At 45.1% G+C, this 23,252-nt stretch overlaps 1 protein-coding gene across 4 annotated transcripts in view; it reads right to left on the bottom strand.

Annotated features, from left to right (window-relative positions):
- Positions 1 to 23,252, bottom strand: part of Seipin (lipid droplet biogenesis associated protein seipin) — a 169,482-nt gene that overhangs the window by 4,799 nt on the left and 141,431 nt on the right. The window lies entirely within an intron of this gene.

The following is a 23,252-nucleotide window of genomic DNA, read 5'->3' as shown; positions in this document are numbered from 1 at the left end:
CAAAGACCACCACCAAGATGATGAACGACAAATTTGTGTGGCCGAGAATAAGGAAGGACTAACACGAATGGGCGCGTGCATGCACAGCGTGTCAGACCAGCAAGGTTGGCCATCACACCGAGTCAGGAGTCGGCACTTTCCCACAACCCAAGAGACGTTTTGAACACGTCCACGTCAATGTCGTGGGGCCCTTGCCACCCTCAGGCAACGCTAGATACCTCCTCACAATCATCGATCGAAGTGGCCGGGAGCAACACCCATGACCGAAGCCTCAACGGACGCCTGTGCGCAGGTCCTTCTCTCAGGCTGGGTCAGCCGTTTCGGGGTCCCAGACGACATGACAACCGACAGGGGGCCCGCCTTCATCTCGGACCCGTGGGCATCCCTCGCACGACTGATTGGGACCAACCTTACACAGCACGACTGCCTACAATCTCGCAGCCAACGGCATGGTCAAAAGGAGCCATCAGTCCCTGAAGGCGGCACTAATGGCCCGATGCAAGGACAAGCATTGGGTCAAGCAACTCCCCTGGGTCCTCCTCGGCCTTCGAGCGGCTCCAAAAGCAAACGGCGATGCCTCTTCAGCAGAAAAAGTCCATGGGGAGACGCTCGTGGTCCTTGGAGAGTTTTTCCCTTCCAATCTAGACACCGAAGACATCAGCCTTGCCTGACTGCGTAAAAGGGTAAGAAAATTCACGCTGTGCCACAAATCGTACACGGACAGGACGAAACGTTTCAGGCCCGCCTCGCTGGACACCTACCCTTACGTCTTTGTCTGATAAGACGGTCACCACCCCCCAATTTCACGTCCGTACAAGGGGCTGTATCGTGTGCTGGAGAGGACAAAGAAGGCATTCAAGATCATTGTTCATGGAGCAGAAGACTGGTTGACCGTGGACAGATTAAAGCCTGCTCACACAGAAGACGAGGACAACGTACCCGAGCAGCAAGGGCAGCGCCCACGAGTGCCTCCCCAGAATAAAACAAAACACACAAGAAGGCTGCCCAGATGTGGTCCAAGGAAACTGCAACCAGCAGTTGAACCCCTCGGGTTGCAACACCGGGGCGGCATCCTGCAACTGCCTGATAAACAAGGCGGAGATAATGGCCCTCCAGCGCTAGTATTCCGACGATGGGGACGCCTGCAACCCCCGTCTCGATACAGAGACTAAAAGCGCATACTGTATGTTTATTATTTATCTCTTTCATACAATCATTAAAATGTTCCCCTTTTAATAATTGTCTTGGTGGGGAGTAGTTGTCCTACAACGCTTGCAGCAATATTATCATCTTCATAAATATTTTTCTGTACATATTATTTATTCTGTCCGGCGCAGAATCATCTGCCCTTCATTTCTATATATACATTTCATTATCATATGTGACGCGTGGGCTTTCATATTTATTGTAATGTTAACTGTAGAATACACAAATGCCGCGCATTTCATTTTTCACCTGTTCGCGGTCGGTCAGTCACCTTGCTACACTGCCGTCCGTACAAGTCAATGTACTTTGCATGTGCCGGAAATAAAGCATCACTCGTCTATGGTCTGCCATCTCAAACCCTCACAGATATAGCTTAACTTCAAGTCTGAACTGTATTGGAAACATACTGCTCATTAATCTATTGACATACAGTATATATAAGAATCTTTGTGTTTTGTAAGTAAATTCCCCAAAAAAGAATACATAAAGGGGTGTTTATACTTCTTTACGATTATTGTACAGTATTCTAGGCAGTTACAACTAACTCCACCTAAAAGAATCAATGTGTAATTCTCAAGTCATCACAGTACATGGTTTGTCAAGTTCAACAGAACTTTCCTTTCTTTACAAATCCAACTGCCAACCACAGTACACTACTGTACTACTATAGACTATATAGAGGTCTGAAATTCCTGACTCCTCTTCATTCTTTATCAAATAGTCAATAACATCAACAAATCACCTAGTCATAAAATTTAGCGATATTAACAAGCAATACCACTGCTCTCTCATTCATTGCCATAAAGGTTATCCTTTATATGGTTAGATGAGAAAATACTTCTACTTATCCTCTTCTGTCTAGTATAGTTTCTGCCTGGCATCTCATAAAACTCATGTCTTTATCTGTGACTTTCCTCCATTATTTAATGGACCTTCAGACCACTTTACATGTCTATGTGATGCTAATGCTACATCTATTATATGTCTGCCTGCTATTCTCCTTATTACATCATACTTTGTTAATCTTTAAAATTTTATCCTATTTTCCTCCTTTTGGACATCATATCTTTCAACAACTTCTATAATTTTATTGTACTATGATGCATCTAATGTACTTGAGGCAAAAATCCATAATTTTCATTGCACTACGATGAATCTAATGTTTAGGGCTTAGATCCACTTTAATACAGAGACATGCTAATTGATATAAGACTGATCAATTACCTGACCTCTCTTCGAAGGCGATTCAGTAAATAACCTCAATCCAATAATTGTGCTTAATGAAAGAAAATCCCTTAAATTCAGGTTATGCATTAAATACTTCATCACTTTCAATTACAATGACTACATGATGTAAAGTTTTATCAAACTGTTCAATAATCTTTTAACTAAACTCAATTGTTTTTATGCATAAGGGTAATCAGTTACCTAGCTTTCTTTTAGAATATAATGCAGTCTTTGAAGTTCACTCATTACACTAATAAACAAAAACTAAAAATTTTATATAATTTGTATTTTTCCTAGCTATACAAACCTGAGTTATTTATATGGGGTTATCACTAATCATGTTTTCTACTACTGGTCAATCAAAGGTTGCTTGCGTCATGCTTCGTGTTAGGTAAACACAGCGCATTGCCCAAGTAGCAAGCGGGAAGTTGCTCCCAGCAGCTCCTCACAACATTGACCTGTTTAAAGTTTTATGGGGTGGGTGAGGCAGTACCTTTGGTAAATGACTCAGGTTTGTATAGTTAGGAAAAATACACATATATAAAATTTGTAGTTTATCCCTACACAGATACAAACTTTCAAGTCATTTATATGGGGAGTCTTGCTTAAAAGGGAGGAAGTGTCCGTGAAGTGAAGAGGTAAACCATTTCTCTCTGGAAGATCTAATTACTTTCAGTAATAGAGTGAGATCAGCGTGACTCATAAAGGATAGTGTAGCTGGCTCGTAAAGAGGTAAGGCCAAAACTTTTGATTCTTAAGAGAAAAAACCTTCTCTGATACAGTTACTAATAATAGTACAGTAGTAAGTGATCTAAGAGAATCGCCAGAGAACGGAGTAGTCGGCTCATAATGAGGAAAGGCTGCTAGTTCAGTTCCCAAAAGGTAGTCTTTGCCAAGGGTGAAGTGATATAAAAATCAAGTGTTACATAATAAACAGGAGGACAAGCTTTTAGTATGTTGATAAATACTAAAAAAATTGAGGCACACTTACAGCACAGTGGTGATAAACCCCACGGCAGACTTCAAGTCCAATGAAGATCATTATCCGCCTCTGTGACGTTTTGCACCACGAACGTCGGAGTAATACGGCCTGGGGCTGGAACTGGCACATGTCCTGTGAGGACTGTCAGTTAGGTCATAATAGTGCTGTCACCATGATGCCCATTGAGAAAATGTCTATAGACTTGAATGTGCCATGTTTAAGGTATCCCTTCTACCTACCAGTCTGAGGACTTGTATTAATGCGTGATTTCGCGGAATACTGAGGTTGTGGCAAACCCACATGTACCATATGTTCGAGGGGCATCCCTAACGACGCTTCCCCTTAGGATAAACAGGCTCTTATGATAGATTCTATCACAGAGACTGTGCTCCTGAATACATTATATGACAGTGTTCAAAAGCTTGCAAATAACGTGTTTTTGGAGACCAATATAATCAAGTGGTTTTGCAGAACGCTAAGGTTGTGGCAAGCATCTAGATCATGTGCTTGAGGGGTGGTCCCTAGCAACACTTCCCCTAAGGATGCATAGACTCTCCTGATATTCTTTATAGTTGGACGAAGAAAGTGTCACTGATTATCTTCTTGTGGAGTCACTGGAGCTCTGGAACAAAATGGGGGAGCGATATGTCCCAGCTATCTGTTCTATCAGAAAATCGCACTACTCTACGGAACAGAATAACTAGTTGTTCATGTGATCAGAAACCTCTTTGAAAGTCAATATCGAGAAAAAGTTAACCCGAGATCTTCTTTAGCCTGCTTCTGAATTGCTCATGGAACCATAGACAGGACAAGGTGGCAGCTTTCTGATGTTATGTTATTGCAGGGTGGGGAGTTCCTGGTGACTCTTCCCCTGAGGATAGTAATTTCATGTTAGACCTTAGTCAACAGGGTGTCCATATTCTGGAAAAAGAATTTTACTTCTGATCTGAGGGCATCCACAGGAGAACATCCTTAGTATCCCTGTGCAGGGATATCGGAGCACTCTGTTCATCCCTGGACTTGTTGCGATGCATGCTCATGAAATATTTGGTGTTGGAGCACTCTGTCCATCCTTAGACTTTTCAGAGGCAAGCTAAAAATATGTCAAAATAAAAGTTCTCCAGATCCAGTTCTCATTCTAAAAGGATAATAGGATCACCCCCAGGAAATATAGCATTTCTGCATTGGTTTCAAGGGAAAGTAGACCCTGCTAGTAGGCTTTTTTTTACTTAGCTGGAGGATAAAAGAGTCAGAGGGAAGGAAAGTTAGATCCTTGGCTTAGGCCTTTCTGACTGTGATCAGGAGGATAATCTTAGGAGATAATTCTAAACTCTTCTTCCCTACTCGATGGTAAAAATGAGGGAGATTATTCTTATGAGACCATTCTGTTCACCAGAAACCTTGGTAATGAGGGCGTCAATAGTTCTTTTGAGCAGAGAATTCTAGTATCTCAGACCAGAGCCTGCTTCAAGATCTATAACTACTGTAGTTTTATATCTTTCAATGGCTATTAGAGAATATTTCTTGTGTTCAAGTAAACATATGGATATTTTCATTACATTTCTGTACAACATAAAGTCCATTATTACTGACAAGTAATTTTATATCTTTCGACGGCTATTTATCATGGAATTATTATGGAATAACGTGGTTACTTCAATGAATATAATGATTTTTTACACAAAATCACTGTGCTTTGCCATTATTTTAGAGATAATCATATAAAACAAATTTCTGAAAAATTATTCTATAAATCATTTTACAATGAATGGAAAAAATATTTTGATTGTTTAGAGTGAAATACAATGAGACAGGTTTATTCTGGAAGTGAAGGACAAACTAGACCTACATTGCTAAGTAGAATATAGCACCAGGACACAAAGTTGGTAAGGAGAAAATAACTTTGCTTCTTTGGAATAATGTTTGTGGCGATTGCAAACTGAAGCCTATCAGGCTGAGAATCCAAGGGCACTCAAAGGAGTTTGGAAGTCAACTACCTGGAATCTAGAATAGGAAGGCATGGGTGATCCTCTTTTTATTTGGGGACTTGTTTTTCAACCACCTAGTGCCTGAGGTTGAACAATATTGTACTAAGAAGGTCCTACCCTTTAAGGTGCTGCTATTGCTGGACAATGCCCCAGGTCACCCAGTCAATTAGCTGACTTCCATTCCGATGTTAAGTTGGTTTACTTGCTATCTAACACTAGTTCCCTGTTACAGACTATGGACCAAGGGGTAATTACTTCCTTCAAGGCCTACTATCTCTGTAAGACAATTGCTATGGCTTTAGAGGCAACAGAGGACATGAACCTGAAAATGTTCTGGAAGTCCTACGATATCCGAGGTGCCATCAAGAACATTGTTGAAGCTTGAGATGAAATAAAGCAAATCAACATGAAGGGTGTCTTTGCCCCCGGTTTGTCAAAGATTTCTTTGGCTTCGAGGAGACAGTTAAGGCTGCCACCAGGAAGAATGTTGACCTTAGTAAGCGGTTGGATATTTAGGTGGATGCTGATCATGTCACTGAGCTCCTGCCATCTCATGGAGAGGTGTTGTCTGCTGAGGACCTCATTGAGCTGGAGAGCCATGTGATTGCAAATGAGAAAGAAATCCAGATCCCAAGAAATTTACACAAAGGCCTTGGCAAAGTTTTGCCCTGCTAGAGGAAGCAATGGCAAAGTTTGAGGAACAGGATCCCAGCATGGAAAGGTTTATGAAGATGTCCATAGGGGTCATGGATGCTGCGAGATGTTATTAAGATTTTGGATAAGAAGAGGATGCAATACTGGCAGACAAAAGTGTGTATGTACTTTAATAGGTAGAGAAGCCTGCAGCTGAACCTCAACCATATACCTCTACAGTTTCTCTAACACCACCTCCAGCACCTCATACTGATTTTCCAGCTATTTCAGCAGCTCGTCCTGACTCTCTAGCTACTCTTGCAACTTCTTCAGAATCTCATCCTGACTCTCCAGCTCCTCTTCCAGCATTCTCATCCTGACTCTCCAGCTCCTCTTCCAGCATTCTCATCCTGACTCTCCAGCTACTCCAGCATGTACCACTTCCTCTTCCCATTAAGTCTGTCTCTACAACAATTGCAATGTCCCTTTCAGTGAGCAAGCCAATCACAGGAATAAAGATAAGATTCTAGAGGAAGTGCACCTTTACAATTAAAAGTATTACTATATAAGTGATACCTCTACATACGATCTTAATTCGTTCCAAAAACTGCTTCGTATGTTAAAATGATCGTATGTTGGAGCAAATATTCCCATAAGAATACACGGTAATTTGTTTAATTCGTTCCTCAGCCTAAAAACCCCTAATAACTCCTTAATAAATGGCTACACATAATTACACATAACATTAATACAATACAGTATAATAATTATCTAAAAAAAGAATAATAATAGAGATATTATAAATAAAAAAGGGGTTTTTATGTAACACTACCTTAGCGACAGGCCAGCGCAGGTGTAGGGACTGCTACGCAGGAGATGGAAGATCAGCGAGGAGGTAGGGATGGCGACTTTGTACGATAACGTGTACGATAACTTACACTAACTTACACTACGTGAACTTGAACTTAACTTAGCTTATTTTTTTTTTTCCTTTTTATAATTTTTTTTTTTTACATTTTTTTTTCTTTTCTTATTTTTAATTTTCATCACTTTCACTCAATTCGGTCTTCCTTTTCTTTGCTTCACTTTCTTTCTTTTCATCATGATCACTAGATCGTTTTAGAGATTTTTTTGAAGAAACTATCGAGTGAAAGTTGCTTGGTATGGCTTTTGAGGATTCTTCTGAAATGAGTTAAGCAAACATCATCGAACTGCGCAACAACATGGCAAACCTGAAGTTTCTGTGGGTGATGCTTGTCGATGAAATCAACCACGTGTTGATGATATGCCAACATCTGTTTTATTTCCGCCGTACCTAAGATTTGGCCTACCTCCTCTTTCTCCTCCGACTCACTCAACTGCGCTTGGAACTCATCATGCTGCATGGCTTGCCGCTCCTAGAGTTCCTCGGTGGTGAGCTCTTCATGATGATCATCGATGAGTTCGGTGATGTCATCTTCATCCACCTGCGGACCCATGAACTTGCCAAGGGATACAATCTCTTCGACGTCTTCCTCGGCGGCAAGCACAGGTTCATTCTCAGGGCCAAAACCTTCGATATCTCTGGGAGCAACAGCATCAGGCCAAAGCTTCTTCCAAGCTGAATTCAGGGTCCGACGAGTTACTCCCTCCCAAGCCTGATCTATGATTTTTAAGCAATGCACAATATTAAAGTGGCTCCTCCAAAATTCACGCAAAGTTAAGTTGGTGCTTTGCGTGATATTAAAGCACTGCTTAAATAAGTGCTTGGTGTACAGCTTCTTAAAATTAGAGATGACTTGCTGGTCCATGGGCTGGAGGATAGGGGTGGTATTTGGTGGAAGATACAACACTTTGATGAATTTGTATTCGTTGATGATATCATCTTCGAATCCGGGGGGGGGGGGTGAGCAGGTGCATCATCCAAACAAAGCAAGCACTTCAAAGGCAAATTCCTCTCCTGAAGGTACTTCTTGACAGCAGGGCCGAAAACTATGTTTACCCATTCCACAAAGATATGCCTAGTATCCAAGCCTTAGAATTAGAACGCCATAGAACATGTAGCAGGTCTTTATTAATTCTATGTGCTTTAAATGCCCTAGGGTTTTCAGAATGGTAAACTAATAAAGGCTTAATTTTGCAGTCCTCGCTGGCATTGGCACAAAGCGCAAGAGTCAACCGATCCTTCATTGGCTTTTTCTTCTCTTCGGCGGTAATGTACGTTCAACTAGGCATCTTTTTCCAAAACAGACCAGTTTCATCACAGTTGAACACCTGCTGCTCTATGTAGCCTTCCTCCGCCACGATGCTTTCAAACTTTTTAACAAAGTTTTTAGCAGCCTTGATGTCCGAACTCGAAGCTTCTCCATGTTGAACAACTGAATGAATCCCGATCCGTTTCCTAAATTTCTCGAACCAACTGCGAGACACCTTGAATTCCTCCATCGTAGGATCGGCTGAACTCTTCCCCGCGTCACCCCCCAGAGCCTGCCGCTTTCAAGTCACTGTAGATAGCGCTGGCCTTCTCACAAATGATCGTTTCAGTGATTGTATTGCCAACAATCTCCTTGTCCTTGATCCATAATAACAAAAGGCGTTCCATCTCTTCAAGGGTAGGGCTGCGACGTTTGGAAATAATCGTGATCCCCTTTGAAGGTTTCACTGCTTTAATGGCTGCCTTCTGTTTTATGATCGTCGAGATCATAGACATATTCCGGCCATTTTGTTTAGCCTGATCGCTAACACGTACACCTCGCTCATGCTTTTCTATTATTTCTTACTTTAGTTCTAATGAAAGCATTGACTTCTTACTTTTCTCACCACTACTACTACTTCCTGAACCGAAACTAAGCTTTTTAGGACCCATGATTACGAAACACAAAACAACACATGAAAAAGGAAGATAAAAAACACTGTTAATAACTGAGCGAATAGAGAACAACCACACGATGCGCACGAGATGAGAGGACTGATCAAGGTGACGCTCGATTGGCGTCCCTCCGATGTGCTGCCGTCTAGCGGCGTCAACAACAAACCGCGGTTGACGCTTTCGAGAAAATTCCACACGTACGCGTATTGTTTACTTCGTATGTTGGAGCAACACTTCGGGTGTCGAGACAGAAATTTGGTTGAATTTTACTTTGGATGTTGGAAAATTCGTATGTTAGGACATTCGTATGTAGAGGTTCCACTATACTCCAAATCCGATACCAGCATCAGATTTGGAGCCACCAGTGTATATAAAAGTTAATTCCCTATGTTCTGCAACATTTTTCATTAAAAGAGACCTGGTTTCTAAGTCAGTCATGTTCTTTTTTGTACCAATGAAACATTTACAGGAAGATATATCTAGTAACTTCCATGGGGGGTTGATGATATCTTATTGGAAGTACGTAACTTATAACAAGACTATCTACAAATTGTTTTACACAAAATCCATAAGATTGAGGAGATTTTAGGTGCAACTCAAAATATCTACAATGCCTTAATATGTGTGCAGTCTGATAGGCTAAAGAATTAGGAAGTCTTTGCAATCTAAACCAATACCGAATAATAGAAGACTTTCAGTAAAGGTCTAACAGTAATTCTCCAGCATCAACTAAGAGGCTTGGGATAAGTGAAGTTCTAATTGCTCCTGTTGCCAATCTGATACCAGTATGGTGTATAGAATATGAAATCTTTAATTGGCTTGAGGTGGCTGAGGAGTATCTAAAATCTGTAATTGGCTTGGGGTGGCTGAGGAGAATATTTTACACCCATAACTAATTTTTAACAAAATTAAGACCTTCTATAACTTTAAAACATTTTTTGCAGTCTGATCCCCAGGATGTATGGGACAAAACTTTTAATAGCTTCAGAGCATCCAGACATTTTACTTTTAATGCTTTGAGTGAGAAACCCATGTCACCCTGCAATCAAATATCACTCCTAAAAACCTAGCTTCACTTACACATGGAATCTGTTGACCTTTGATGAACATACTGTATTAGGGTCTGGATTTACTCCCCAAATACAACAAAACTGGACAACAGTAGTTTTGCTTCGTGAAAACTTAAATCCATTCATATCAGTCCACCGAATAATTTTGTCTGTTGAGAGTTGTAGTTTTTTGTCAACCAAAGCCAATCAAACTCCAGTAAATGATATGGATAGATCATCTACAAAGAATGCCGAGAGACTATCTTGGGGAATGACAAAGGATATCCCATTACAGTAATGGCTAGTGCAAATAGGGTTACACTTGGCACACTAACCTGGGGAAATCCCACCTGATATTTCCTCCAGATAGAATTTCCCCCACTCTCACTAGAGAAAAATCTATGGAAAACAAATGATTTAATGAACAATGGTAGCTCTCCTCTTAATCCCAATTTATGAATGGTTTCAAGTATACCAAGACTGTAACATGGTGCTGTTTGGAAGAATATGCTTCCCAAATTGAGGATTACAGTCGTATCAACACATTTGTTGAGTTCATTTTTCTAAATCCACACTGGATAGGTGATCAAATACCCTTCTTTTCCAGGTACCACATCAGTCTTGCATTGACCATCTTCTCCATGATCTTACATAAACAAGATGTCAATTGGTCAATAGTTTGCTGTTAAAAACTTATTCTTACAGAGTTTTAAAAAGGCTAAAATAATGGCTAGTTCCCAAACACTGAGATAACTATGATTCTGCCATATTCTATTAATAATGCTCAAAATAAATAACTTAGGATTAACAGGTACAGTACATATTTAATCATTGCATATGGAATTCCATTGGGTCAAGGGGATTTATCATTGCAATTACCAAGTGCTGACTCAAATTCCCTTTCAGTAAAAGGAGCATTGTAAAATTCCTCCTTTTCCGTTCTTCAATGCGTCTTTACTGGTGACTAGGAGCGGTTTCACACATACATGACACATTGGAGAAATGATTGGCTAAGGTATTGCTAACCACCGTTTCTCCAGTCACATACTGACCATCCACCTTCAACACTGGTGGTAGGTTGGGTGTAAATTTGCCTGCTATCCTGTTTATTTCTTTCCATACAGAAGATGGTGGTGTTCTACTGTTGACTGAGGAAATAAAAGATATCCAAGATTGGTGCCTAGCTTCTTTCATGGCATGACAGAACAGTGCTCTACCTTTTTTGTACAGTATATCAAATTCTCCTCTGTACGGCAATCTAAGCAATCAAGTCCAAGATTTCCTTGTGGCTTTGTGCAGGGCAGTTAGTTCTAGAGACCACCAGGGGACTGGTCAATATTTGAATAACGCTGTGGTTTTGGGAATCAAAATTGATTCCTGCTGTACGGAGAGTTCCATCTGATTCCTGCTGTATGGAGAGTTCCATTTGCTTCCTGCTGTATGGAAATTCTTTAAGTCTGTGGCATCATCAAAATTTTCAAACTGTTCTGCATTCCCTTTAATTTCGCTTAGCTCCCGATATCTATCACAGTCTGTAAAGGTGAACTATTGTTGGTGTTTATAACGATTGGTATATGATCACTAGTATGCCAGTCATCTAATATTCTCCAATTGTAATCGAGGAGGCAGTTAGAGCCTGCAATTGAAAGGTCAATGCATGACAAAGTACCTGTCTGGATATAGTGCATGGGCTCTCCTGTATTGAGGAATCCTACATCTTCATTCTCCACAACTGATGATATAATATTACCCCTTGTGCTTGCTAAAACATCACCACATAAAGGATGTCTAACATTCAAATCTCCTAGTAAGAAAAGGTTGAGGGAGTTGTTGAATCACCTCTACTAAATCATCATACAAGATGCTATCATTTGAAAGCAAGTAAACAGAGTATTTTGTATATTTTCTCCCTATATCTATTTGTACAGCCACTGTCTGCAGAGGTATACGAATAGACAAAGATATTTGAGGAACATCTCGAAGAACATATGTAAGAGTTCCACCATGGTTCCTGGCTCGTTGATCATATGGTGTCCTATAGCTTACAATTTTCGTGCACAAGGCGAATTAGCATCGAGCTTGCTCTCCTGTAGACATACAATTATAGGAGAGTGCTAATTAATGAGGCGCTCAATTTCTTCATATTTGGCCCTTAAACCCTGAAAATTTCATTGCAAAATGGAGGAAAAAAATATGGTTCATTTTTTGGAAGACACCTAACACTATTTCCCAGCAGTTCCTATAAAGAGGGTCACGATATATTAGATTTTATATTTTTCTTTTTCTTTCCGTCCTTTTTTGCACCTTCCCCACTACAGGTCACCTGATAACTTAGTTTGAAGTGGAACTTCCATCAAATCAGGCAAGGACATGGCTTGAGAGAGGTTAGTAATATTGTTGGTAATAGGGGACGAAGGTTGTACAGAGATGGGCAATGCCTGAGTGTTATTATACCGTGGCAAACCCTCAGAAGGCAATAAGCTTACTTTTGAACTTTGTTATTAGATGATGTACTACTTTTCCTAGAACTACTGGCAATATTCGGTGGGTTTGATGTCTCCTGTGATGAATTTCGTTTTGATTTTAATGCCTTTGCATAGGTGCTTGATTTAATCAGCAGTTTTATGGCATGTCCTAAACTTATGTGTTCTAAACTGGATTTGTTGAGAGCTGCTTCTTCCAACTTATACAGCTCACAGTTCCTATCACTGGATTTATGATTAGAATAGCAGTTTAAACACCTTACTTTTAGTGATCATTCTCTATGGTAAAATTTAAATTTGGAACAAGAGCTACACATTTTTTTCATTTTTACAAACTTTAGATGGGTGTCCAAATTTAAAACAAAACATTTCAGTGGCTTCTGCTTGAAAGGATGAACTTTAAGCCATTCATTTTCAATAATAATATGGAAAGGTAAATCAGCATCTTGAAAAGCAAGTATAATAATTGCAGTTCTAGGAACTTTATGTACTTTCTATACATTTAGTGGACACATGGAAAGAATCTCCTCCTCTGTAAATTCATACAGGTCTTTATTGAAGACTACTCCCCTTCCATAACTAAAATTTACGAGAAGTTTTACTTGTATTGTAATATCATCACCGCTTGTCTGTAGATTAAATATTACAGACTGTGTCAATGATTTGGCATGGATGAGGTAACTACTGTATTTTTCCCAAAATGAGAGATATCACCAAGTGCAATGGTTGCTACTTTTTTTTAATAAATTTGCATATATTACCCATTTAGGTTCAGCTAGAAGCCACATTGGTGGTTTTGGCTTTCTTTGGGAAGGCATGAGGACATTGAAATCTTTTTCAAATCAATCAGCAGGTTTGTATAGATCCAATTCTTTTGGGACCTTATCACAAAGTGCTCTAAAGATATTCAAGTTGTTAATTTTAATATTCATAATATCAAATACTGTACTGCATTTAATGCTTCATCATGGCTATCAAAAGATATCCGTGAATCCCATTTCTCCTCTTTGAGTCTCATCCTTATTTCCTTTATTAACCCATAGCACTCAAATGCATTATGTATCTCATTATAATTTGCCTCTAGTAGAATTTGGGTAACATGAAAAATTTGCAGTTTCCTTGTGTCGCCCAAATTACTTGATATTTTAACATCAGCATGGTGGTCATTTTTGGTTCCAAAGTCATCAACAGAATTTTCCTTAATTAATTAGCACAGGTCGTCAACAGTCCCGGGCGAGAGTTAGCATAACCAGGGGATGGGGTTCATTACTTAAAGCAGGGGTCGTGATTGGCTGGTTGATTGATTGTTTGTTTGGTTTACCTGCTCGAAAATATTAAAAAAGTATCATATGTTGGAAAGGAAATTTGCATTCTCCACTATTGGCACAGCAAGAGTATACTTTCCAGATGGTCCACTCCATACCCTACCCATAGGATGGCACCAAAAGAGATACTCTATAGAGGCACAGGTGTTAGCTAAACGCGCCTGTTAGAACTGAGACCAAGACAACATGGAATCCTCCTCCTCATATCTGTAATGATGGGCTTCTGGCTAAAAGCCCAGCGTCCTACCTCAAGGATTAGATAACCCCCAGATTCCGATGACCCAACCCTTGAGAATACTTCCACCAAAAAAAGGCCAAAACCATCTTTGAGATGGCTGAGATCATCCAATCCTCTCTCATATAGCTTTAAAAGCAAACACCTCCCAACCGTGATCCCTTCACCCATTCTTCTAAGTAGACAGTAATAAAAATATGGAAATATCCACGTCATTCAAATAAAATTAAAAAAAAAAAAATTAAATGAAAAAGTAAAAGAAAATAGGGAAAAAACATATATACAAAGATTAGGGAAATATTATGCATAGAGTTAGGACAGCAAGACAAAAGTTTATAAAATTAGGTCAAAGTGATATTGAGAAGCAGATATAGATGAGAGAGAGAAATTTAGATTCAAACTGGGGGAGCAATTTTCCCAAGCTTGAGAGCCCTCTTACCCATCACAATGCTTCAACATTGAAATGATATTCCTTGATGAAGCACGATGACTTCGTCACGGCATAACCTCGTTAAGAAGGAAAGGAGGGACTAGCTGACATCCACTGTCCAGGAAATAAGATAGAAGTTGCCATAGATTGTCCATTAACCTTGGGACAGTCTGTGTACTGAGGGTACACCTCTGTCCTGGCCACCAGAACACCTAAACCAACCCTGGTAACGGGGGTAACTGTGGTGACCGGGACCAGGCCACTTGTAATACAGGGCTGGGACACCAGAACATGGTCCTAATTTGGGCCGGGAACCATATGGTACCATCCACCCCTCTTGAAAGAGAGGTAGTGTGACAGGGATTACGGCTCTTAACATCTTCCTCCTCTTCTTCCACAGAGAAGAAAGGTTAGAATCAGAGTCAGACGGGAGAAGGAGGAGGAGGAGGAGGAGGAGGAGGAGGAGGACAATATTTATGCTTCTTCCTCTTTCTGGCTCCAGCTCCTGGCTCTACAGAGTGGTTGAGATCTGAGTGACCGCAGACAACGACACTTCCCGGGGGGGGGGGCACACGGATTGCTCGCAAAGGAGCTACAACACTGGCGCACACTGTCACAGCAGAAGGGGAAGGCACACTCACATGGCCACGACCCCATAACAAGAGGCACTGACACTGAGGAAGGAGAAACAGACCCCAGACCCCTTGGCACAAGGGGTGGGGGATCACCGATTCCAGCTCACATCGAAGTAATCTCCCTGATTAAAGGACAACGGGTTGTATGTTGTAAAGGAAAAAAAATTGAAACTATAATACGGTAGTAAAATTACTTATTTCTATACACACCTGATGTTTATATATATACCCATCCTCCTCCCCATTGACTCATAGAATAAAAAATAGAGATAATGTAAACTTAAAAATTGAAATCTATTCCTTATGCAACAACCTGGGCTTCTTATCACTTACTGCTAGAGGGCTCTAACCCTTTGTTAAAGCCACGTATTGGTTGAAATGAAAGAAAATAGAAAAATTTTCAAATTCAAAAAAATGTTATGGATAAGTGTTAATTAAACAGGGCTTCCAGAGAAGAAGCAATATGAACATCTGGGGAATATAGAAATAAGAAATTTCATTTTTAAAATTCTAATCTTAACGAACTCAGGTTTGTATTACTAGGAAAAATACAGATAAATCTTTAAATTATTTTGAAAACATATCCAGTTGAATTTGCTCAACAATGTTAAGTACTGTAGATAAATACAATTACTATAAATCAATTGATATAAAACATGACAAATTCGTAGATAATTTGTATTTTTCCTAACTATACAAACCTTAGCTATTTACATGGGGTAATTACTTCGGCGTAGCTGATTGACGAGCCATAAGAATTTTAACAAGGGTTTACTACCCCTCCGCTAGTTAGCGGGGGGGGGGGGGGGGGGTAGGGAGGGGTAGCCTGCTAACCCCTCCCCCTCACACACACCGGTGAAAGGTTCACTTTACTTAGAGGTAGGACTTATCTTGGGGGACAGGGCTGGCGGGCAATTATGTGTAAATAGCTAAGGTTTGTATAGTTAGGAAAAATACAAATTATCTACGAATTTGTCATTTGTTCCGTAACTGAAATACAAACCACGCTATTTACATGGGGTAACTTAACCCTGAGGAAGGGTGGTAAGTCCCGGCCATACTGGCTTTGGCTTGCCCGGGGATTCCATATTCGAGCGATCAAGTACTCGGACAATAGGGAATCCCTGCTCCTCGCTGGCGGTTGTGAAACTGCCGTGGCCTACATAAGGTGTGTGCGAAGGTGAAAAGTGACTTGTCCTAGGCAGTTGCCCCGGAGTTCCTCAGAAGGAAACCCAGGCTAGGACTCTCCCGATACCACCTCGCTAGGGTATGGGGACATGACAGTATTACACCTAATACTAGGAACACAAGGAAGCATGGTCTACCTGCAGTGGTTTGAGGTCAGCTGTGCAGAGAACCCAGGATGCTGCTTTCTCCATGGGAGGAGAGGATGAAGAAAAGAATAAGGGCCAGACAGATCTTTTCATTCATGCAGACTAACACCAGGTAACAATGCCCTCAACCTTCTGCTACTTGTCCATCAAGGAGCTTGAGGTTTAGACCAGCTGTTGTGAAGCCACCATAGGCCAATAGAAACGTATCGAGCCTCCTGTGGGTCATGTCTTGCAGGTAAGGGGCTGAGAAGATGGTCTGATGCTTCAACATCCCCGCTTGTAGGACCTGTGTCACTGAAAGATGCTCCATGAAGGGCAGGGATGTAGCTACGCGCCTGACATCATGGGCTCTAGGGCGATGCGACGGAGAAGGGTCAGGATTCAAGGCCGGGTGTAACACCCTGTGAATCCGGGCCGAGATGGTATTCTTGGAGACCCTTCTCTTCATTTCCCAGGGTTCACGAACGAGGCTTGAGCCTGGAGAGGAACTGCAGCCGTTCTCTTAAGACGCCACCTCAGACTCCCTACCGGCAAGGTAGGAGATGGTCTGGGTCATCTGCTACAGGGCAGAGACTCGAAACCTGGAAAGAGTCGAACAGCGGGTCCGGCACTCCCGGGTTTTGAGTCTTGGCAACAAACCTCAGGGACGAACCTGAATGTTGCCTCCCCATATCCCCCGGAATGGGCGAAGTCGTAAGAGAGACCAAGTGACTCACTTGGCTGAAGATAAGGCTAGCAGGAACACTGTCTACCCAGTAAGGTGGTGATCTGGGGCCTTACGTAGTGGTTCGTCAGAGGGTCTCTTTAGAGACTTGAGGACTCGAACCACATCCCAAGGAGGAGGTCTCACCTTCGACTGAGGGCAGGAGAGGACAAGGCTTTGCATGAGAAGGAAGAGTTCCAGCGAGGGAGAAATGTCTATCCCTAGAGCCTGGAGGCAAGACCTAAGGCTGAAGGATAGCCTTTCACAGCCAAACCTGAAAGGCACATTCCATCCCGCAATCCCACGAGGAGCTCCGCTATTGCTGGAAGCGGCATCGTGTGGAGGGATACCCTCTCCACGACATCGACGACAGTAACTCGCCCCTTCGCCTGGGAGACTACTGCGGAAGATTTGCGCAGGTGTTCCTTTTCGCAACTTGTTGTGAAAAACCTCTCTCTTTGAGGAGATGCTGAATAGTCTCCCGGCGGGAAGTTGGAGCAAGCTACGGCTTTGCAGAGGATGATGGCATGTGGCTGTGTGAGTAACCGGTGACGTGGGGGGGGGTTCCCTCGGAGGCTCCGTAAGGAGTTACAGAGGGACTGGTGAGCCACCTGCGAGAGGCCCTAGCGGAGCTAGGGGGGTCATTGAGTGACTGATCGATACTCTGGTCCTGCAGAGTACTCTCCTCATCTGCCTGAACGGGGGAAGGCAAACACATCGATGTTGCCCCACCGTTGCTGGAAGGCATCCTACCAGAGGGCCTTGGGGTCTGGGACCGAGGAGCAGTACAGCGGGAGCTTGCAGCTCAGTGTTGTAGCGAGCCGGTCCACAGAGGGAGCCCTACCGAGTCAGGCTTTGTAGGCTACTTGAGGATCCAAAGACCACTCGGAATGTGGTGTCCGTGCCGCACTGCTCAGACTGTCGGTGAGCCCATTCCTTGCCTGGAATCAAGCGAGCTGCTAAGGAGAATGAGGGGAACTCGAACCATCCCGGTATCTCTACCGCAGGATGGGATGGCTGTACTGAAAAGTACCTCCTTGTCTGGGCAAGTAAGCCATCACTGTGGTATTGTTGATCCTCACAACCACAGAGTAGTCCGCCAGGCTAGGTGGAGCTACTTAAGTGCCAGAAACACGGTTTCCATCTCTAATAGGTCTAGAGAAGGTACTTCCTGGTTCTGACCACTGGCCTGAGGTCCCGTGGTTTAGGACGTGCCCCCCCCCCCCCACTTTTCTTTGACGCGTCCGAAAACAGCATCAAGTTGAGGGAAGGACGAGAAGGTCCACTCCCTATTGTAGATCCTCGTCTGCTTCCCACCCCAGGGGGTCCGTCTGTTCCGGAAGTCTCCTAGAGGTTCCAGCGTCCGGGGAGTCGTGTCCCTGACTCCCCCGCGCCCCGAGTCGCCACTGGAGAGAACTCATCCTGAGGCGACTGTTGGAAACCAGACGGGCCAGGGAGGAGGGACGTAACCACATTGGGTTGGAGGTTCTTCTCGTGTGGGGAAAGGTCTCGCGACCTTCCTCCGCCTTGCTATCCTGTCGCCTGAAGGGAAGGCTTCGGGAGATTGGTATCTAAGACCAGGCCTAGGTATACCAGACTCTGAGAGGGCTGCGGGGAGGACTCCTCGAGGACCACCGTGATCCTTAGAACTTGGTAAAGTCCGAGGAACTTGTCCCGATGACGAAGAAGGGATGCCTTCAAGTCTACTAGGATCGGCCAGTCACCCAGGAAACGGAAGGGACGGATGCTGATCCTGAGAGCCCGTGAAGAGATCAGAGTGGAAGTATCGGTGAACTGTTGACGTGCTGTGTAGAGACCGAAGCACAGCACCTTGAACTGGTATATCCGCCTTCCAGGCAAACTCCAAAGTACTTCCTTGAGGACGGGTGAACCGGGATCGGAAGTACGCGTCCTACCGGACCAGTGTATACATGAAGTCTTGTGGTCTCATCGCAAGACTGACCGCGTCTGCTGTCGCCATGCTGAACGGAGACTGTTTGACAACTCTGTACAGAGTCAAGAAGGGAAGGAGACGATTAAGGAGGCCTCGGAACCCGTTGGCCACCTCTTGGAGGGAGCGTATCTCCAACATGGACTGGACTTCTGCCCGGAGGGCCAGTCCCCTCACCGATCCCTACCCAGGGAGGAAGGAGGGGCTCGATACCGACCGGGACTGTGAAGGAGACAAGCTCGGAGAGCTGGCCCTCAGCCTAGTCTCTGGCGCTCTCCATTCCCTGAGACTAGGGCAAGCTGCACTGGCCCAAGGGAGCCCTTGGGTGAGTAGATTCGGTCCCAGGCCGTATCCTTCCCTTATCGAAGAGGAAACTCTGAATCTGGGGTCCCCTTGAGGTTTCTCCTGAGGGTCAGAACCTGCCAGAACGCAAGTTCCGATTCCTGGAGCTTCTCCTCCTGATGGACTGGCAGCGAAGTCTCTCATCCCCGGAGGCTCTTCCTGGGGAGACTCGTAGACATGCCCCAAGTGTCCATCTGGGTCGTGTCGGGTCCTTGCGGAAGACTGGGCCTTAGGATCCCTCCTAGGAGGGAAACAGGACCCCAGCGATGAAGGATGTAAGGCTTTCGCCCCCTCCGCCCGAGAAGATTTCTCAGGAAGAGGCAGGGATTCTCCCAATGGAGTGATGGGGGAGAGAGGACCGGGTCTTCCGACCCTCCTGGGGATGGGAAATGTTCATCCGCAGGGGAGGGGAGAAGAAGTCTAAGGAGGGCTCATCGCCTGCGTAAGGACTCGCGAAGGGACAGGATGGTCCTTGGAGGAGATACCATGCCAGGGATTCCTCTCACCCTCTTAAGGGGGAGAGGAAGTTGCTACTGATTAGTGACCCCAGTCAGAAGGCACAGGCTCATCGCCTGCATGAGCGCTTTACGACGGCGTCCCACCAGGGATGCCGACCAACCCTCGCGCTGACAGGGAGTCCCTCTGGAGGGAAGAGGATCGTTCGATCCCCTGGAGGAGTTGACACATGAGAGTTCGCCCGTAGAGAATCTGCAATGAAGGGAGAAGAGACCTTTGACCTGTCCGGAAACCTCCCCTCCTCCGGAGAGGGTGCTACTCTGCGCTGCGGGGGAGGGAAACGCGAAGGTGGCCTGACCGCCATAAGCCCTGATGTAATCAGGACGCGATCGTGTCGGAGAACGGTGCGCCGATCACGCTGGTGATCGCGCGAAAAGCACAGATCTGGGTAGCGAGTTAACATGCGTAGCAGTATAACCGCGCCCGCATGCACGCGAACCCGCGTGAACGATCCCCGCGCTTCCATGCGTAGAAGATCGCTGGCGCTTGCGCGTGAAAGATCGTGGGCGATAGCGTGGGAGACCATCCCACGCGCGAACAATCTCGGCGATAAAAGATCGCTGGAGCTAACGCCGTCGGCGATTGCGTGTGGGAAACCATCCCACGCATGGAAGAAATAACGCTGACGATCTTCGGCGCCTACGCGTGTACGAAGATCGTCGGCGCTAGCGCGAGAGAGGATCGTTGGAGACAGTGAGCGGGAAACCATTGGTGCCCGCGCGCGTACGATCTCCCACTATGTAAGACGATCGTCGGCGATTCGCGCGAGCACGGACGATCTTCGGCGCTCACGCGTGTGCGAAGATTGTTGGCGCTCGCGCGCAAGAGAAGATAGTCGCCGATCGCACGCGGGAAACATCGGTACCCACGCGCGGACGATCTACGACGATCGCGAACGGGAAACCGCACGCGGATGATCCGTGACGACCGCTCGCGGGCAACCATCCCACCTGTGGACGAGCGGAAAAAACGCCCTAGGACGAGCGAGAAACCGCGCGCGGATGATCCGCGATGATCGCGTGAGCCTCGATGGTTGCACGCGGGAAACCATCCCGCGCACGGAACGATCTTCGGCGCTTACGCGTACTAAGAAGATCGTCAGCGCTTACGCGCCTAGCGCCGGATCCGAAGATCGCCGGCTAACGGCCGTCGCCAATCGTGTGCGAAGAACCGCGCGCAGACGGCCTCGAAGATCGCGCGCGGGAAACTAAACCCGCGCGCGAGACGATCCTCAGCGCTTACGCGCGTTACGAAGATCGTCGGTGCTTGCGCGTCTAGCGCGCACCAGAAGATCGTTGGCTAACGATCTTCGACGATCGCGCGCAGAAGGGCCTCGAAGATCGCACGCGGAAGGGCCTAGAAGATCGCGCGCGGGAAACCATCCCACGCATGGACGATCTTCAGTGCTTACGCGTTAGCGAGTATCAGAAGATCGTCGGCTAACGATCCTCAACGATCGCTAGCGGCAAAACCGCGGAAGGGCCTTGAAGATCGCGCGCGGGCGATCTTCAGCGCGAGTGAAGATCGTAGGCCCCAGTGCAACAGAAGATCATCGGAAAGCGCGCACGCGCGCTTGGTTGAGAGATCGGCTAACTCGTAGATCAGGAACTGGGATGTGTCCCTAAAAGGGAGGGCATCCCCTGAAGAGGCCCAGGAGGTCTGCTTCAGTGCCGACGATCAACTGAAGTACTGCTAAATACTCCGAGGAGTGGTCTCTGTGAGGTACATTTCCCGCGAACGGGAGAGTTGTCCTTCGTAGAAGAGACTTAAGAGACACCGTAGGCTGAACCGCTGGTGAGCGCCTGTGCGCTATCTCAGGAACCCCAACGATGTGCGCAAATGCGCAGGGAACGTTGGTAGCATCCTAACTGAATACTGGAACAGGGTGTCTCTGAAGGCAGTCTCAGGAACAGCAGTCGAGCGCTAGCGCGCAAGGGAACATTGGCGCGCAGGGGATACCTGGCACTTAAGGGACTTACTCAAGGTGTGAGAAAGTCTCTCCTGCCCCGAAGGGAGGAGCCCGTTAGAAAACGGGGGCGTGGCCCCCAAGGCGCGTCAGCAGTCAGGAACGGATACAGCAGGCAGCAGGTACACTGAGGGACGAGAGACCAAGGGTCTAATGTAGCCTGAGTAGCGAGGCCCCGAGGGGATTAGTTGCAAGACCCCGAAGGCTCAGCGCAACGAGAAACCGAAGTTTCTTCGTCACTAATCACTGAAGCGTAGAAGTGACTAAAGTTACGAGAGCCCGAGGGAACTGCGTAACTAAAGCTCCGAGACCCCAAAGGGTCAGGGAAAAAGAGAAACCGAAGTTTCCCTGTCACTAAACACCGAAGTGCTAGTGACTAAACAGCAAGCTGTTGTCAACAGGAACAATCCTCCGAAGAGGAGTCTCTATGAGTGGCCTCTCTCGCGAACGAGAGAGGTGAGCACTTCGTAGAAGAGACTGGTGATGGAGCCCTGAAAGGCCATGAGATCAGCTGACGTAAACAGGAACAATCCTCCGAAGAGGAGTCTCTGTGAGTGTCCTCTCACGCGAACGGGAGGAGACACTTCGTAGAAGAGACAAAAGGAGCAATCCTCCGAAGAGGAGCCCTTAGTGCGGCCTCCCTCGCGAATGAGAGAGGGCCAGACTGAACTTGCAGCTGCTCAGCCCCTTGAGCGTGGCTACAGAAGCGACCGCTCAGCCCCGAGAGCATAGTCGCTAGTACCATGGTCCAGCCTTGCAACCGCTCAGCCCCTTAAGCAAGTCACAAGGGCGGCCGCTCAGCTGCAAGAGCATAACCGCCTAAGGATCAGGGAAAAGTAAAAAGGGAAGTTAACTAACTACCCTGGAGGCGAACCTCCTTATCATTCTAGGATGCACTGAAGAGCTGGCAGTAGTCACGGGGAAACTTCCAAGAGAAGGCAACGCCCCTGACGATGGCCTCAGAGACGGCGGCTTCAGCCGACTCCCCAGGCATAAACAGGACAGCTCTGCTTCGAAGGCACACAACAGGCACGAAGAAACAGCATCGTAAACTGGAAAATAAAAAAGAATAATTATTTAACAGAAATTCCCCCGGGTGAAACTCCGAAGAAAAACCCCGAGGGAAAGAAAACATAAGAACGAAAGAGGGTATGCCCGGGTGAGGGGGGGACGAAAAAGTTAACAAAAACAGAATTATAACATTATAATTATGCAACTGACTTTGCATGTTCCAAGGATCACCGACCCCCGAAGGGACGTGAGCCCCGAGCTGAAAAGTTAAAAACACAATTATATTCATAAAAATAATTGAGACAAATAAAACGAAATAGCGACTCGGTCCTGAGAAGCTATTGTAGGCGTAGTACGGAGTAAGAGGTGAACGACCTCAAGAGAGGGG

The sequence above is a fragment of the Palaemon carinicauda genome, chromosome 11, assembly GCF_036898095.1.
Source record: "Palaemon carinicauda isolate YSFRI2023 chromosome 11, ASM3689809v2, whole genome shotgun sequence".
NCBI classification, from domain to species: Eukaryota; Metazoa; Arthropoda; class Malacostraca; order Decapoda; family Palaemonidae; genus Palaemon; species Palaemon carinicauda.
This window is presented reverse-complemented; position numbering and strand designations above follow the sequence as displayed.